The 19,408-nt window shown below is 44.5% G+C and overlaps 1 protein-coding gene and 1 long non-coding RNA gene across 5 annotated transcripts in view; one reads left to right on the forward strand and one right to left on the reverse strand.

The window, feature by feature from the left end:
- Positions 1-7,923, reverse strand: part of KATNAL1 (katanin catalytic subunit A1 like 1) — a 43,626-nt gene extending 35,703 nt beyond the window's left edge. For 2 of the 3 annotated variants that reach the window (XM_061993356.1, XM_061993374.1), the window contains exon 1: positions 7,784-7,923. The gene's annotated coding sequence lies outside the window, so the exon portion shown is untranslated. Of the gene's footprint in view, positions 1-7,346; positions 7,454-7,783 lie in introns of those variants that run through there. The other variant, XM_061993366.1, reaches the window with a different exon arrangement.
- On the forward strand, positions 7,674-19,130 carry LOC133625174 (uncharacterized). Of its 2 annotated transcripts, XR_009818483.1 has the most exons (3): positions 7,674-7,797; positions 11,342-11,423; positions 17,601-19,130. It is a non-coding gene; the product is annotated as an uncharacterized LOC133625174 (long non-coding RNA). The 2 variants fall into 2 exon arrangements; XR_009818481.1 differs by lacking the exon at positions 11,342-11,423.
- The last annotated feature ends 278 nt before the right edge of the window (positions 19,131-19,408 follow it).

Consider the following 19,408-nt stretch of genomic DNA (forward strand, 5'->3'; position numbering starts at 1 on the left):
GAGAAGCCAGAACAGGGAGAAACAATCTTTTACAGCCTAATGGGTTATAAAAACGTTTGTAGTTTTTATAGAACAGACAAGACAAGATCAAGATAGCACTAAGGAGGATGTATCTTGTGCCTTTGTATTCCCTCATGCTCAACAAAATTCCAACCTCTAACAATAAGTCAAACATATATCATAGTTTGATAGAATCATTTAAGTTGGAAAAGACCATTAAGATCGTGGAGTCTTAACTATTAACACAGCACTGCCACATTCACCACTAAATCCACATGACCTTCATTCTAATCTCCTTCAATGCTGCCTATAGCAAACACACACTCTGTCTCTCAAGGTAACAAATTGATAGTCCTCATCACTGCCTGCAGCTGCACACCAGGTCTGCTCTGCCACCTCTTAGAATCACAGAATCGTTTCAGCTGGAAGAAACCTTTAAGATCAAGTCCAACCTTTTTTCTAGCCCTATCAACCACTAGAGCATTTCCCTAAGTGCAACATCCACCAGTCTCTTAAACACCTTCAGGGACAGTGACTCCAACACCTCCCTGGGCAGCCAATGCCTGACAACTCTTTCAGGAAAGAAATTCCTCCTCATATCCAACCTGAACCTCCCCTGGCCCAACTTGAGGCCATTTTCTCTTGTTCTATTCCTTATTACTATTGCTTCTTACTTTAGCAGTCTCTTGTATCTGTTTATTACAGCTAGTTCCCACCCTGCAAGTGTTTGTTTAACACCATTTTTCCTTAAGAGGGCTGACACTCACATCCAGCTCCCCCCAATCCCACAGGAGAGTCCCGCTCACCAGAGGAGCCAACCTCTTCATCTCCAGTGGGAGCTGGGCCAGCCCACAGACAGGAGGCAAGGCAGAGCAGCCTCACAAATGTGTGCTCCAATCAGAAGAGTGCTTAGCACACAGAACTGGGAAGCAGGAAGCAGAAAATTTACATAGTCTTAAAACATCAGCGGGAAACCAAATGAGAGTCTCCCCCTTCCTTCAGTAACCAAGATTTTGAGGGCTTGCTGGTGACACTGAAGAGCAAAAGAGTGTGACACTGGTGGCACACTCAAGAGCAAAACCTCAGTCTCCTCCAAGCTAAGGAACCCCAGCTCCCTCAGCCTTTCAACATAAAGGAGATGGTCCACTCCCTTAATCATCTTTGTGGCCCTGTACTGAACGCTCTCTAGTAGCTCCCTGTCCTATTTGAACTGAGGGGCCCACAACTGGACACAATATTCCAGATGTGGTCTCACAAGGGCAGAGTAGAGGGGGAGGAGAACCTCTCTGGACCTACTCCCACAGCCCTTCTAATACATCCCAGGATGCCATTGGCCTTCTTGGCCACGAGGGCACATTGCTGGCTCATGCTCATCCTGCTGTCCACCGGGATCCCCAAGTCCCTTTCCTATACACTACTCTCTTAGAGTTCATTCCCCAACCTGTACTGGTACATGGGGTTCTTCTTTCCCAGATGGAAACTCGACACTTGCCCTTGTTGAATTTCATTAGATTTCTCCCCTTCCAAACCTCCAGCCTGTCCAGGTCTCGTTGAATGGCACCACAGCCTTCTGGTGTGTCAGCCACTCCCCCCAGTTTAGTATCATCAGCAAACTTGCTGACAGTGCCCTCTGTTCCCTCATCAAGATCATTAATGAATATATTGAATACTATTGGTCCCAGCTCCGACCCCTGAGGGACTCCACAAACCTTTTACACACATCATCACTGGTATCATTAGCGCAGAATAGCCAAAACAAGTCAAAACAAATATGTCCAAAACTGGGGGGAAATTATTTTTAGGAAGGAATTCCTTCCTGGGCTGTTTTCTATACAATCCCGCTCTTTAATGCCAGGGGTCAGGAGGAAAAGGTAGCTAGAACTAGGTGGGGGCTTTTCCATGTCATGTACTTGTTTTTTATTATCTGTTCTACGTTATATTATAGAGTTCACACAACATTGCAAACATTCAAGGAACCAGAAACACAGAAGTCATAAATAATGCTTTTGTTGTTTGGGATTTTGTTTAAATATTGGGTTTTCCTACCATATCACAGCCATGTATTTTAAATAAATACACAGCCAGGGACAACTGTTGTCAGGTCCATTTAGAACAACTTACACATTACTCGTGACACCAGTTTTTCATTCTATCATTGCGTGGTTCTTTCCTGCACTAGACCGTAACAGCTCCACAGCATGTCAAGATATCCTTGGAGATTCCTTAGTTCACGGATCATTGACAAGAAGAGACATTACAGACATTCATGTCTGTATAGCTGCCACACATGGGGTCTTAAGCCCACTTGTTAAAAACCCTGCAGCAGCTAGGCTAAAAGGTCACAGGGGATATTAATCTCTATTCTTTGGAGCATAAGCTGAGCTGATCCCTATCTGAGGTCAGGAAAGATTTTTTCTCCCAGAACTGAAGCAGTGCATAATTGAGCAAGATCCAAAAGGCAGTCTCTAACATTTAAAGCATTATACACACACAAACATAGCCACAAGCAGATAACAGTAGATGTGTGAATGGTGGGCAAAGGGGCACAGCTTGTTCAGCACATGATTCTAAACTTGTGTGTTAACACCAGTGGGAATGCAGGACTGCCTCCCTTCAGCCCATCTCCCCCTTAACCTCCCCACAGTGCTACCAGAGACAATAAATGCCCTCCTCTATAGATGGGGTATGTGGCAGAGGTTTTCCTGATATTGGACATTCAGCCCTGCAAGCGCCAAAATGAAAGGCGTCTGCTGTCTTTACACATTTCTTTTATTAAAGCCTGTGTGTTTTGACACAATCAGTTACACAACTGCATCCCATTTTCTCCACGGACACTTGACTCTTGCACAGGATGGATGTCACTCAGCAGATCAGCAGATACTCATTTTTGCTTTACTCTCACTGTTTCAATAGTCACTTCAAGCCTTATTTACTGCCTACTGATCAGACTTTTCTCCAAATCAGTCGTTAATTCCCCACTGATAGAGTTATAACATACTCATTTTTTTCTGGACATGGGTCTTTCTCAGACCAAAATTTTACCCCAGCGGTCTTAAAATTTTCGACAGCTCTCTGAGATTGCTGGACATATGGTCTCACGTCATAGCAGCTGTGCAGTCTTGCTGACTGGACAGCTGAACATCTGGAAAAGTCCGGACATACACATATGAAGACTGGTTACTAATTCTGTTTCTCATAGTCTGTAAAGCAGCCATGCAACACAATGTCGGGCATCTCAAAATGCAATGTAAGACCTGACTAATGTCACATGAGAGACAGCCATGGTGTTAGGCTCCAGCTTCTGAAATCCAGTGCTGAGCTATGACTGTATGTTTTCCACTTCTACAGAACAGAGCCAGGACAGCCCTCTGCCACTGCACAACCCCAGGGCAGGTCAACTGCCCGACAGAGAAAAGCGCAGAGGCGAATTCCAGTGTTGAGAGGTTTTGATTTCTGGATTTATCCACTTCTCATGTCTACCCACTTCTATTACCAGAGTCTAAGCAATGAACTGAAGTGGCTCCTTTCTCAAATTCTTCTTACTGCTTAGAAGCTTTTCCTCACAATTAATCTAAACCTGTCCTTCTTATTTTGAGGTCACATTGTTTTTGTTAGCCAGCTTTGACCAGTTTTGAACAGCATATTCTCCCTCAATTATGTTTTCACTTAAAATAGTACAATGATCCTATTTTCCCTTTTCTCTTCAGAGATAAAACCCGGTAAAATAGAGACATATACCAATCTGACAAATACTTTACTTGGAAAAGCATAAAACTGCAACACTAACTGGAATATTATCAGAGGGAAAAAAAAGGCATTTTTTCCCTGCATGATATGCTATTCCCACTAGAAGCCTACAGAAGTCTATTTCTGACTGAAATACAGATTGTGTTTATTTTTCATGTGCTTGACATATTTTATTTGCTTTTTAAGTTATTAAAAATGCTATTATTCAAAAAAATCTAAATAAGTCTTGCCTGCTTTATTAGAAAGATTATCCCTTTTATTTTGGACTTGGGTGCAGAACAACTGGTCTTCATTTCTAATAATTATCTGTCCCTGTTCAGAAGCAATCCTGATGCTGCAGACAATTATCAGGCATTACGTTTGCATGACAAAAACAATGTTTTAACTGATCATTGTCAGATAAAACACAAACAAACAAAAGGCCTGCCAAGTTCCACAGCCAAATCTATCTTTCCCTGTTAACTTGGCTTTGTTAAACTTGCAGCTGTGGTCCCATGGACTGGTGTGGAAGCTAACAATCATGACCTCACGGGATCACAACTCTTGTTAAAAATATGTAAATAAGAACGTGGCTCAGTTCCAGCAGATTTGGATTTAAACTACATTTAAAGGACTTCTTGAATCAAAGCCGAGACGTGTGCTACACCAGTGTTCTTGTTTTCCTTTTGCCGAATGCATCAGCAGTGACAAGAATGGCTACAGCCGCAGCAGCCGCAGCGGGGGGGTGCAGCAGGTAGTGTCATTGGATTGTTCACTCCCCTTTTGACATGTCACTTCAAAGCAGTGCACACACCAGATAAAACATGCACACACCCATTCCCCGTGGTCCAGGAACCCAGCACTAAGGGATCTTTCACTTAACTGCTTTCTGTTAATTGGGTTTTGGATTCTTTGCACTGAAACTGTTTCAAAATAGCAGATGTGGAGCTAATGGGGAAACGTGTATGGAAGTGGGATGGAGAAGAAACATGCACACAGGCCTCAAACTGGTTTTGTGTGCAATCTTCTGAGAGCCAACTTGAAACACAAGAGTTCAATGTTACTTTAAATGCAAGTGAAAAAAAATCTTCAAATGAAGACATTCACCACAAGTTAACAGTAAACACTAATGCGTAAGAATCCCCTCAGCAATTGGGCAGTGGTTTAGTTAGAGATAATACACTACTGCACCGAACAGAAAGCACTGTGCAGAATGAAATGGCCATTTGCAAAGCTTTTGAGCTACAATTTTCTTAAGAACTAGAAAGAAGAGAATCAGAGGTGGCTGTGTGATTCCTAAAACTGACTGCAAAATGCATCCATCTGCAGAGCACCTTGTGTACCTGCTTCAGGCATCCCCATACAGTCACATGGCCATTATTCACAGTAGCGAGGTGTTCATCAGCTAGGCCGGCTATCAGAAATAAAAACAGGTAACACAAACACTGTTGGGCACTCTTGGGCTTGTGATTTCATGCACATGTAGTTCACACAGGGAGAGACTTCTCCATCATAGCCTTGCTGGATGCAGGCTGGCTCCATGCATCTCTCTTCTCTCCAGCATGGTCTCCAGGGCTTCTGGCATTTGTACCACACCAAACCTGAGCCACTGTTCAGAAGGCACCAGCCCTGAGGTGATCAATCTGTTCTCTGACAGGATGCAGGGCTCAGACACCTGATTCTGCAGGGCCTGTCTGGAGCTCAACAAAGTGGAATTCGGCCCAAATCAGTAACGCCTCTAGCCCTTTGTGGAGCCACTGGCTTCTTTGCATATCAGCTGTGTAAGCACTTCTGATAGAGCAAATACACCACCAGAGCCTCTCAAGATGGGTCTGTTCAGAACCAGCTTGGGTTCAAAGTGTTTATTAGGTCAGGCTCTGTGCCAAGCAAGGCAGTTAAATTGCTTCTGCACCTGGCTGTGGATACAGCATAGCTGTGTTCCCACAGCGCTGCAGCTCATGAGCCCTGCCAGACCATAGGCAGCTCTACAAAGATTCAGCTCTGGTGCTGCTACATTCCTGGCACAACCAATCTGCAACCCAGATAAACTTTCCATGAATAATTGCAGGTTTAATGGACTCGCACACGTGTTTATAACCCTGACTCATAAGGTCAGAATTTAGGCCTGAATACTTTTCCACCTTTTGAATTCCCCTCTGAATTCCAAAGACTTGGCTGTTCAGAACTCTGAATGTGTATTTTGAAATTGGAATTTTGCTTTTTTAAATGGTTCCAAAGAACAGTATATACTCTTTAAAATACACATTTATGTGCATATTGCTGTTAGTGCTACAGACATCAAGTCTTCAGAGTTTTAAGCTTGTTCCCAGAATCAGATGGGGTTTTTTTGCAATTAGTTATACTGAAAACCAGATAAAGCCCTATTGTTATTTCCTTATCTTCCATTTACTAGCCTGTCTTGTAAATGTGATTAGCTCAGGGTGGGATCCATTCTTCTCCACTACCTGCTCAAAAGCCAAAGTCGTTGGGAGCAAAGCACCCTTGGAAGCATGCTGCAGCAGTAATGTTTGCTTCTGCAGTCTGTTAAGTACCAGGAGCTGCAAGAAGCCTAAGCCTGCCTTGGATGTATGTGACATAGGGGTGAGGGAAAAGAAAAAAAGAAACAACCCCAAAACCTTCAACTGGAATGAAACTCAAATATCCATTGGAAAGAAACCCATCTCTGTGACATCTGAAACTATATTAGGAATAGATGGTTAATATGCATATACAGGGAGTACTAATGCACTGATGCTTTTAAGATACAGATTTTAGGGAAGAAAAAGTAACTTCCTCTAATATACCAATCATAAATATGTGCATTTTAAATACAATATGGAACAGAAACTGTAATTTTATTTTCCCCCTATGCCTGTTGCAGAATACAAGATAAAGGATAGCACTGTCATCAGAAGAAATGGAGAAGAAAAAAAGTCAAATGCCAACACTGATATCATGACAGGAACGTGGGCACGATAGAAATGAAGCAAAATTACTTTAAAACACTGTGTCTGCCTATGTGAACATCGCCTCGTGAAATAAGCACAACAGAGCCTAAGTATAGTGGGACACCTGAAACTGCAAACAACAAAGCAAACTGATTGGGGAAACTTTCCAGGACCACTGGCTCCTGGCTCTCCTGTACCGTTGCCTCATCCGTATCCGTTTACTCGGCCTCCAATCTCCTCTGTCTTCAGCATAGTCCTCCCCTTTCATCTGCTCAGTCACTCCTCCAGCTGATCTCCCCTTCCCATCCATCTATATTCCCACGTGCCCGTCTCCTTGCAGTCTTTCTTTCCTCAACCTCCGGGACCCTCCTTTATTTGCATCCGCACGCCATCCAAGCCATCCTTCCTCCAACGCACCTCCCCAGTGCATTCACCCACCCGCCTTTCCCTCGTACACCCCCCGCCCTGCATTCGCCCATCCTGCCGCACGCCCCCGTTCTGCAGCCGCCCACCCCGGCCTGCCGCATAACCCTCCCGGGCAGGCACATCCCGCCCCGCGTCTCGCCCCTCCTCCAGCACACTCCTCCTGCCGCACCCGCCTCAGCGCCCATCGCCCCTCAGACAGCGCGCTCCCCCTCCCGGCCCTGCCTGTGGTAAAGGGGCATCCCTGACCCCGGTCCGCGGCGCTCCGGCCTCATCATCCCCTCAAGAGGCGGATCCGGAGAGACGAGTCGCCTCGCCGCCCTCGTTCAGATCGAGCCTCCCCTCCTCACAGCGCTCTCCTCTGCAGGGGCAAAGCCGTAATACCCCCCCTCACCCCCCCCCCCCCCCCCCCGCTGCCGAGCGCGCTGGGGTTTGTAGTTCCCGCCCGCCGCCTCTCGCCTCAGCGCCCAGCGCCCGGCGAGGGGCGCGGACTACACTTCCCAGCAGCTTCCGCGGGTGAGGGGCGCTGCGCTCCGCCAGCCTTTCCCGCTGCTACCCCCCCTCCCGCCGCCTCCCTCAGCGCGGCGGGACGGGCAGCGGTGCCGCGAAGGGAGGGCGGCTGGTGGGCCGAGGTCCGAGCCGCCGCCCGCCCCGGGCAGCGCCGTGACCGGCCGCCCTGCCATTACCTGGGAGAGCCGGGGTGCGTGTCCGCGGACGGGAGCGGCGCGGGGAGGGGGGCGCAGCCCTTCAGCTCTGTCAGACCGGGGACGTGTTGGGGGGGGGAAACGGCGACGGGCGGGGGAGGGGGTGCGCGCGCGCGGCGGCGGGCGGTTGCCATGGCGGCGGCGGCGGGGCGCGGGGAGGGGACGGCGGCATCCCGCTACCCCGCCCCCGCCGGGAGGGAGGCCGCCGGGGCCGCGGGCGGGGCTGCGCCCGCTTGCTCCGGGCTGGGTGGTGAGGCTGCGGCCTCTGCGCAGCGGCCTCGCTCTTGTCCTTGTCCTGGCAGAGGGCAAAGGGAGGGGTTCCTCTGGCGAGCTTAAACAAAGGGAAATGCCGTTGCGTCCTCGGGGATGGCTGCGGGTGTTGCTTGCTCACGCTGCGACCGCCCGCCCTGCGTTTTGGCAGCCCTTGAGAGATCGCTGAAAGCAGACAGAGAGCCTCCCCTTTTCTGCTCGCTAGGGCGAGAGCAGGAGCTGAAGTGTCGTAGCCCTTGGCGGGGGAGGAAAGTGGCGGTGCACGAGCAAAACGCCACGCCGTCCCGGCTGGCTGCCGAGTGCCGGCTGTGTCGTCTGCGCCATCAGTGTTTAGGTTTTAGTGGACGAACACGCTCAGAATGCAAGCTTCATCTGCTTCCACTTCAGCCGAGGAAGTGGGTAGGAAAGGGAAAATGTCGTTTATCCTGCATGGGCGTGCAGAAGGGGACTTGACACCATCTTTGCTAGTGGGTTTCATTGCTTTTGTGTAACAGTAAAGGAACAAATTTGGGGGTTTGCCTGTACCTTGGACCAAAGTGATGCGTGGTGATCATGGACAGCCTGACAGGACAGCACTATTCACATTTAACAGGAGCATCCTGGTCCCTGCAAGGAGAGCGATGCGGTTATAAAGCTCTAAAGGTGCTGTTTCATAGTTAAGGAAAGCCAGCCTATGCATGTATTGCCACCAAAAGGGACAACGCCACCTTCCTCTATGATTGTTATTTATGCACAATAATGCTTATGTTGCTGTCTGGCAAGGCAAGCCTGGGATCTGATCTGGTAGATAGCCAGTTAATGCCTCTCCAAAAAATTACCAATATACAGCTGGATCATAAGTCACTGCAGGCGCAAGAAGGCAGCTGAGATGAGAAGGCAGGAACAGCCCACTGAGATCCCAGCAGATCCTAGCTGCCTTTCTGTGTGTAGCTGCTCCACTGCAGTGAGTCCTTAATGCTGGAACTGCCTTGTGACAGCTCTAAGAGTGTCCCACTGGTGATAATCTTGCGATTGCTCCCAATAATGACAACCGATTTCTCTGCAAAATGCCAATTGTAGTTACCTTAAGGTAACAGTATCTCATAATCAGGTTCTCAAATGGCCCAAGTGAAAGAGCAAGGATTGAAACTAAAAGCTCAATATGCCTCTTAAACAATACAGCATGTGTGAATGTGTCACTCGTATATCTATAGATCTTGCTTCCCTCAGAGTCATGTGGAGATTCTTATGCCTTTGTGAGTATTTTAGAACTGGGGCCAGAGTCATGATGAATTCATAACAGCTGCAGCTCCGCCTTCCCCTTTTTTCCAGATTTCTTCCAACTTGCGTGCCCATGACATCAGTTCCTACTCAAAAGCATAGATGCTGTGCAGACCTTACAGAGCCCAAGGCTTCTTAGGGAGAGCAGATCATAAGCACCCTGCTCCCAGCACTGCCATAATATCCCTTCCCATGAGACTATATACCTCTTATCACATTGGGTAGCACATTAACTGCTTTGTCTGAGGATCGTGTCCCCCAGCTAGGAAACCGTGACACACAGAAGGTTGGTTATTTCGTCATAATCTCTTACTTGGTTTGGGATTTTTTTTGTCCCCATAGCCTTTTTTAAGCAATGCTTGAGCTAAGTGGGGCTGCTTCCTAGTGGTAGAGAGTACCTATACTACTGCTGACCTCACTTTGAAAAGCCATTACCCAGCACCAGAGAAGTACCAGTGTCCCTCTTCTTGCACCCCTCAGAAAGTTTGGTAAGCATTGGTCTATACAGTTTGCCAAGGTCTGCTAAGTGATTGAGTCAGCAGGAAGAGAAACATACCTCCAGGTTCCTAGCCCTGCACGCTAGGTATAGAAAAGGATCATAGGATAATTCAAGTTGGAAGGGACCTCAAGAGGTCATCTAGTTCAGCCAAACAATCAGAAGTTAATATACATGTTAATAAGGCAAAAGAATGGTAGCCATGAGCATGAAATTTCATAGCCTTTCCTGTTGCTGCAGTCAGACAAACTCCAGCACATCTGGCTGGAGTGATGCAAAAAACAGAGCTTCCCGGACCATCCATTCTGCCTATCTACTAAAGATTCCTAGCTCGACAACAGTCCCTGGATTAGAAAACATTAACATTTCTAATCTATTTTAATACAAAGTATGATATTAAAGTCAACTGATAACAGCAGTTGAATCAAATTTGCTGGACCTTGTATTGAAGCGTCTGGGACTAGCGCATGTGTTTCATTCTACTGACTCTGCTGTGAGGCAGTAATCTGTCAAAGAGAATGTAAGATGTTGCTGGAGTGGGGGACTGACACCTTAAGCCACTGAAAGTTGTTCTACTGTGAGCATATTCTCACAGCATACATCTTTTTGAGTTTTTTGGTAGAGGCTATAAAATTAGCAGTTCTGGGTAAGACGTGATGGTGTTGGGTGTTGGCAGCTGTGGTTAGGCAAGCTTTGGCTGTGTTGTTGGAGCAGAGCATTACTCACAGCCAGACCTCAGAGACTTACCATGCCCCTTTCCAGTGCTCTGCAAATCTGCCAGCAAAGCTGACTGTGTGCCCTCTCTCTCTGATTTACTTTAGTCGGTTCAATCAGAAGCAGATATAAATTAATGTAACTCTTTTGCTGTGAACATTTAATTTGCTTCAGAAGTGTCACTTCAGCTGGAGTAATTGCAGACACCATCAGATAAGTTTAAAATTCTTCACTCTTAGGGTCTGTGTCAGATTAACAAAACTGGTTTCTGAATTGATTTGGATATCATTACGTAAATCCCATAGACTGTGCCTAACTCAGATGGCTGGCATGGGCTTTTAGCACGAAGTAGCAGAAAGCTTAATTTTTAACCTCCTCCCACACACAAAGTTCTGCAGGAGAAGGCTGAAAACATACAAGATGTCTATGAATTATGAACTGCCTTTTGCTTTGGTCTTCACTTCCCCTTGCAATTATATTTGACTAAAGGAATTATTGTGCCTTCATAGTAATCTTTAATGTTCACATGCAAACTTTACTCTTTTCCTAAGGTCTTACAGGCTACATTTAGAAATGCTGTAATAAGGGAAGGTGAAAAACAATAGCGAAGTAATAGGGAATAGGTATATGTGATATATTCATGGACATTAACCTTCCAAGGGAAGTTATGCACAACTCAGTAAAGGCTTCAGTAGGCACACACTGTTAGTTTTCATACACACATAGTAATTGTTCTTTTGCATGTTATTTTTATGGTATGATATTTATCAGTATGACACATCCACCAATTTCTCTCCTAGGAAAGAACATCAGAGTCAGAACCTTGAGAAACTGTGATGGAGTGGCATCACAGAAGGATTTAGTCAACGTCTTTCACACAAGGTACATCTCAAAACGCTGTGAATTGTTACCAGAGAACAGGTCAAGGCAAAGCAGTTAAATTTCAAATGGGATTTCAGTTAAGCCAGAAAGTGAGAATTGGAACAGACACAGCTGTTTGTGTTTATCTGGTCAAATGTAGACATCTATCTTGTAGAACTTTGCCTCTGAGTTAGCTTTCCTCTAAGCAGAGAGTGAGGTAGGCACTTTGGGCATACAATTCCCACTTTGAACAAGGTGGACTGTGCCCTGAATGCATTTATTTTTTTTTCCAGTGTTTATAGCAGCCCTAGCTGATCAGCATAAAAATAAATGTTTGCACTGTAGATGGCTAAAGGTAGGTGAGAGAAGTGCCACCTAATGTGTTGCATTGTTAGAGCAGCTTTTTTCACACGCTGTTTAGGTGCCCAAACCACTAGAATATCAGCACAGGTTGATACATACTAATGGTTGGCCCTGTGATTTTGGTTTATTAGGCATGTGAGTTCCACTTCTGCACTATGAGATACTAAAAGATGAATTGGCTTTAACAATCCACTCCTGCAAACATATTCATCCAAAAGATAACTACATTTAAAGAGCATTCTTTAACTAATCCTTTCCAGGACCGTTTCAAATGGTCCTTTCAATAGTGCTGTAATCAACAGCAATGAAGGTGGTTAAGATGTAGGGAAATGCACTGAAAGTTTGTGTTCTAGTGTGTGCCTAAGTATCGAGATTCATCTGGGCAGGAGGTGAGCACTCTGGAGGCCGTGCATCTGCATTAGAAGAACAACTTCAGTCTCTTTTCCCTTTCTGGTCCCCTAATACAATTACTGTAGGGAACATGCAGTGGTTTCCATGTGAACAACTTAATCTGGTTTATATTTTGAGAGTAAAATTTGGATGTTTTTTTTAACTTCACAATTTGGGCTGTTTGGGTGATGTGTGTTTTGTTAATGTTCATTTGTCTAATAAATGAGAAACATCATTGTGTCAGTAGAGTGTCAGTGGCATAGAGAACAGCATCTCATAAAAGAACAGACTTTGGTATCACAGCGTTGGTTAAACATATTTTAAATTATTATAACATCCCAGTCACATTCCCAGGGGGAATATTCACTGCCCACGTTTGAACCTCTAACTTGGATGCCTAAATTAGAAGTCTTTCCTCCCTAGATGCCTTGCATAGTTGAAGGAGTGAGAGAGGCTCCTCCAGAGAGCAATTCAGACTATCTTAGTTAGGCTTCTGCTCTGAATTATCATCTGGAGGAGCCTCTTCAACTTTGAATGCTGTTCTGAGCTATTCTTTGCATCTTTTCCTTGGCAACAAAACAGACTTAACTGGTCTCCACCCCTCAACACTTGTTCTTGCCCCCTGATTTTGAGTGTCACTGTCACTTTTGCTAGTACAGCTGTTGATGTGACACTGTCAACTAGGTTGGTGAATCATCTGTGTTAAAAGGACCTATGGGAAAGAAGGTGTTACTTTTAACCTTGATAACGTGGGATCTGGTTAATCGCGTCACCTTGTAAACGGGTAAACCTGTATCCCTGAGCAAGTGATGAGCTTTGGCAATAAACAAAAATGAGAAACAGAAGAGAAATGAACTGGGACACTAGTTTGCCCGCTGTGCCACCAAGAGAAAGATACATTCAAATTCAGAATGTAAGTTAAGGAGACTGAGTCTTGTATCTAAACATTGTTCTGTTCAAGTACATGATGCTTGTATCATCCCAGTTTCACAGATATCGTAGAAGTTCATTACAGTTTGCGTGACTAAGAAAGAGATAATCTAGCACTGTATCTCTGTTATTCATGTAAAAATGGTCATGATTTAAATAAAATAACTTACAGAATTTACCACTGTACCATGGAAAGGTATGCTACACTTTATGAAGAAGCCTAAAAGCATAGTTTGGCCCTACTATAGAGAAAATGCAATCAAGTTTGAGTAGCTTAAGAAGTTCCCTACCAAGATGTGCTAATGTTTCAGCAGACACAGTGGCTGCAATTTGCCTAACTTAAATGGTTTACAGTGCAGACATCTGCACACAAGATGATTGCCTTAGATTCTTTTCAAAATCTTAGTAAAATCTGTCCTTTTAGGTGGTGCTTCATATGAACTGTATGAGATATTGGTATTAGATACGGACTGTCTCTGTTTGGCCAGCTGAATCTCATCCACAGGTTACACGACTGTTCCTTGTACATGGAGAAATGCAGACTACAAGAAGCCAGGTTCAGCTGCCTCGTGTATTAACCTCTAAAACCACTCACAGTCAGCTGCACACGTGATGGACTAAGACTCATTTTCTTATCGTTAAAAGCCATTGCAGTTCAGAGGGATTTGGTGCAACTAGTGACCACCACCAGAACACTTACTGTCTCTGGCAGTTCAGATATTTTATGTCATTGCAGAATGACTATCTTGTTTTGAAACAGCATTCTTTTAAAATGAGTTTATATTAGGAATGGTGGCCACAAACCCAGTGTGGTGAGAGAACTGTTAATAGTTTTGAATAGTTATTAATTTTCACATGGTGTCTCATGATTCTATGTAAAGTTCAGTAGTTGTCAGGTAGGCTTATTAGTAACCTGTGAAGAGATTGTTTAATTGTATGTATCTCTGACCTTCCATAGCTCAGCCTGGCTAATTGTTTCATTTAGATGAAGTACTCATCTTTTTCTGATCTTCCTCCATGAAAATAAGAATGAAACCATTCCTGAAGAATCGAGTAAGGATGAAACTAAAATCCACAAGGAAGCATAACTGAAACTACACTTCTATATGCTGAGCTGGAGCTAAACCTATATATGCTGTTGCCTTCTCATGCGCATTTCCTCATTCAAATTTTTCATACAACCTTAGGAAAAAAAAAAAGGGAGATGTGTGTTTCATTTCATGCTCAATGCATTTTTAAATGTAATGAACTTACAAAATGAGCCTGTTGTGATTTAACCCCAGCTGGCAGCTCAGCCCCACGCAGCCACTCTCTCACTCCCCACCTATTGGGATGGGGGAGAGAATCAGGAGAGTAAAAGTGAGAAAAGTCGTGGGCTGAGATAAAGACAGTTGAATAGGTAAAGCAAAAGCTGCACGTGGAAGGAAAGCAAACTGAGGGGTTCATTCCCAACTTCCCATGGGCAGGCAAGTGTTCGGCCATCTGCAGGACAGCAGGGCTGCATCACACCTAATGGTTATGGGGGAAGGCAAACACCATCACTCAAAACATCTTCCCTTCTTCTACTTCCTCCAGCTTTATCTGCTGAGTGTGACACCATATGATATGGAAAATCCCTTGGATCATTTGGGGTCAGCTGTCCCAGCTGTGTCCCCTCCCAGATTCTTGTGCCCCCTCACAGCCTCCTTGCTGGTGGGGTGGGGTGAGAGGCAGAAAAGGCCTTGTCTCTGTGTAAGCACTGCTCAGCAGTAGTTAAAACATCCCTGTGCTATCAACACCGTTTTCAGCACAGATCCAAAACATAGCCCTGTACCAGCTACTGTGAAGAAAATTAACTCTGTCCCAGACAAAACCAGTGCAGAGTCTTAATTCTCCACATCCTTATACAGTGGAGAAATACATGTTACCTTTTTCATTTGTTTTCTGGGTTTCTGTGAGATACCAAAAAATCACTCTCCTACTGAGACAGTCTTTGGGACCTCTTTGCCTTCTGAAAGCAGCTTCCAGCACCACTGTTAAGTACGGTGCTGGCTGATATGGGCAGACTCCCTGTGCTATTATTTGCAAGTGGCTCCGAAGTGTGTACCCACCCGAGAGCGAGCAATTTTCCATCCCAAGGCTCAGCAGTGCATGTTGACTCAGGGATGCTGCTTAAGGCTACTACAAACTGCTCTGTCTGTGTCACACACCCTGGATCTCCTACCTGCACCTCCTGATGCCCCTCCTCTGCACTCTTAAGAGCCTGCAGGGAATAATGGTGGAAGACAGCATGGGTCTGAAGGAGACAAATGTAATGTTCTTGGCCCTACTACCATTTAGGGGGAATCCTAAGAGTGAACTATTCAAGATCCATGCCTTATCTTCTGTACATGAGGTGGGCCTAAACAGGTCTCCATAGAAAGAGCTAACGAGCAGAGGGGACCATTGGGTGCTCAGGCTTTTTCCCTTGACCTCAGGACATAATGTAGACATGTCTTAAGTACCCAGTTTTAGTCCTGTGGTGGGATGAGTACAACATAAACACATAGGTTCATCCAGGGTAGCTGGGTACATAGATTAATTGTATACAGACTTTGAAAAGACAAGTGGTTAATATACATCAGAAGCACCTTAGTGTTTCACACATTCTGCTGAAAGATTCTTATACTCCTAGTTAGTAGCTTTACCTGCAGCTTAGCAGAGCTTTGGCTAGAAATAAACTTTTCCTTCTAGAGATACCATACACTTCAGTGATATTCTCAGTAGGAATGGAATGCAAAAGTGGAATAGATGGTATTAGTTGTTGTCTAGAAGCTTTCTATCCGCTGCATAGGAAACCTTCAGTACATTCTTCGTCACACCATATGGCGTGTAAGTTTAATGTGATAAAATTACTAATACAGAACAATAACTAACGTTATGATTATGTGTTATGGGTGCCATTTCATATGTGCACAGCAAATAATTACAGTTGGAATGAATAATGGAGATTTGAGTGTTCCATCTAGGACTATATTAGAAAGGGCACAATTTGTCATTAAGGATGGTAATTGTCTCATTTGACTTTAGGGATTCAGTAAGTAGGTGTCCACTCCAAGCCAGTCATTTGTGACTGCATCTGTGACCAGCAGAGAGGAGCAGGCACTTCAGAAGATAAATGACCTCTCCAGTCTTAGACAAATATTTTCAGAGGAATGCATCTCAAAATCTCACACTCAGAAAATCTTCAACAACATCTTTCAGGGGCAAAAAAGAGAATACATCCAGGAAAACCTGGTCATGCATTGTAACCTTTCTCAGATGAATCTCTAAGTCTATTCTCTGCTTCAGTGGATGATCACTAGCAGTGAAACTTTTGATTATGTTTATGTAAGCCATTTTTGACATGTTCTAGTGATGAAAGTTTCACCATTTCTCCAGGAAGTCTATACCAATGCTTTATTTTCCTTAATCCTGGACAGTTGTCTGGTGGTTTAGTTTCAACTTCCTTTGCTTGTTCTAAGACACAAACCCCAGTTTATTTCATCCTTTTCTGCAACTACTTATTGCATATTTAAAGATTCCCCTCACAGTTTTCTCCGTTCTTGTCATCATCTGTGTCCTGACTTCTTGACTAAAGTGCTAGTAAAGTGATACTAGTAGGATTTAAGTCCCGTTAAGCCTTCCCTCACCTACTCCTCCATGGCTGCCGATAACCTCAGTGGCCCACTGACTCCATGATGGCACAGATAGACCTTGCTGCACGCAACACCATAACGCTGTTAGTCTGTCAGCCCTGGCTGACTTCAAGTGAGCACTCCCAGTTTGTCCTGTCCTTTCTAGTAAATCACGGAGAGGAGGTGGTTAAGTGTTTGCTTGTTCTGTCACTCTTTTATGGACGCTAACTGGTTCGCAGCTTTCAAAGACATGATGCCCGCACTCAGTAGCGAAAATCTGGGACCTTGTTAGTCCGTGTTTACAAGGGTAATGTGGTGTTTAAATTATATCTGACTTTTTTTTCCCCAGTTGCCATTTTCACAGAGCTTCCGTGCTGTCTAGCTTGTTCACAGTGATATCTTCATAATTTCCGTATTGCATTAGACAGAAATCCAGACACTTTGTTTGTGTGTACTGAAATATGCTGAAGGATCTTGTGAGTTACCTTTAACACAGAACATCTCACAGGGCTATAAATTATACCGCAAAATTATTCTGAACATGTTAATGTAAAACATATTTCTCTTTAGATGAGTTCATAAAGAGAGAAGAAGGAAGATACTTAGCTCCAGACAGGACTTGCAATAGAAATCAGTTATTTCTGTGCAGCATCTTTCCTTTGAAATATCACTAAATGACTTCCAGAGAGAGGAAGAATGTAATTTAATGATCCCTTGCACAAGCTCGAACACCTTTTATCAGAGCATCTCAAAGAATTTCAGACAAGTCTGAAAGTCTGTTTTTCCCCAACTATTTCAGTTGGCCTAATAAAAGATATTTTGTCTTCCTACACACGTTGTATTGTTTAGCACTCAAAGCATTATCATACTTGTTTTACAGGTAACGAAAAAGGGCACAAAGCATCCACGTAGTTTTATTTCAAACAATGAATCTAAGATGAACTCTGTGGGGTCCCATTTTCACCGAGTCTCCAGGACTTGCAGAATACATGTTCTCAGATTACAGGCACGCATGTGGAGCAAAGTCTTCGTCCCACTGACATCAGTGGCAGAATTCCCATTGATCTGAATAAGGCTGAAATTGCATCCTAGCCTTTCTAACTGCTGCCTGCCAAAATCGACTTCAGACCTGTGCATCCTTCCTGTGTTATGCATCACCATTAGTAATGAAGGCACTGCGGTCCGCGCCGTGTCTGCCATTACGTCCTTGAGAAGTGATCAAGACAAATCTAAATGAGGAATGAGAGACCCCAGCAACAGGAGGGGCCTCTGCACAGTGAGTGTACGATGTGTGATTAAGAGTCTCCTTGCCGTTGCTGCAGATGGACCCAGCTGCCCGCTAGGCACGCACTCAGTGCTGACTAAAGGAGCCGGACGGAGAGCAGTGTGAGTCAACTTGGCCCGACCTGGACGTGTGTTGTCCTTGTTCACCAGTGTCCCAAGTTGGAAATGTGTCACCAACACCACCACAAAGACTCTGTCAGTTCTCCGCTATCATGTCTGACCTTTTCTAATTAAAGAATGGTCTAACCATTTAGAGAAAACCTAGAGGTCTCTCCCAGCTTTTGCCCGATTACAGCTGGGGATTTGGGCACATAGGACCAAATGCACCCAAAATAAGTGTTGTCTGAAGGAATTAGAGTCTCAGAAAATGATCAGTGAGGCTTTCTACTGCAATGTCCATGGAGTGTGCAGTATCATCAGAAGACGTATTTTACAACAAATAAAAGTGCTCAAAAATGCAGGTTAAAAAAAAAGGAGCATGAAGGGAGAAAATGCCTATGTATGCAGTGTACAGATGTCATCTGCTGCTGATGGATGGCTGAATATGGTCCTGGTGAGAAAAAGAGGATTTATTTATTCTCACTCCCCGTATTGTCCATTTGTCCCTTGCTGCAGGGGTCTTCTCAAGCTTGATGGAGGTGCAGCCACCTAGTACACTGTACCTTAGTACAGTCTTGATTATTTTCTAGTAAAACGCTCACTGAATCCTCTGACTGTTGTGCTACACTGAGAACAGAAAGCTCTTGCTCATCTGGCATTTGTTATCCACAGCTGCCTTTCCTCTTTCATAGGTATTTCAGCTTATGGATAAGCTAGAGGAAAAAAGAGAGTTTTTCATAATGCCAGTTTCAATTTGAAAGCTAAAGAACACCAAATAGCCAAGCTCTGAGACTTAACTTCTATGCTTACAGAAACATTCTCATGTCTTTTTGACTGAATTAAATGTTGGTCTTTCTGTTACATCTTGCATTAGGAGCTGCTTGCAGTTCTTCGTATATGATCATTCTCTCATCGTGCTGGAAAACAATATGTGGGAGTTTCTTTCCATACTAGATCTTTGTGGGTTACTTGCTAGTAAACTAATTTTACATGACTCAGATTTAAATAATAAAAAGGCTTAACTCCAGTCTGAGAAGAGTTTATTGTCCACAACTGTAGCCTAGAGACAAACTCCAGCACCTTTGGGACTCAGCTGAGGCAGCAATTAGGCAGCATTTTATTGTGATGCAGTGAGTGCGCAAAAGATGAAGCTGGACTACTCTCAAGAGCTTAGAAACAAAATTGGCTTCCTGGAGAGAGAACATAAGAAATCTGGCAACCTAAAAATATTTAAAGAGCTTAGGACTCCCAGGGGAGAATTTCAAGCTATTGAAGTGGAAAAGACTGAGCATTTGCTAAGATTGG

This window comes from Colius striatus, chromosome 1 (genome assembly GCF_028858725.1).
Source record: "Colius striatus isolate bColStr4 chromosome 1, bColStr4.1.hap1, whole genome shotgun sequence".
Taxonomy (NCBI): domain Eukaryota; kingdom Metazoa; phylum Chordata; class Aves; order Coliiformes; family Coliidae; genus Colius; species Colius striatus.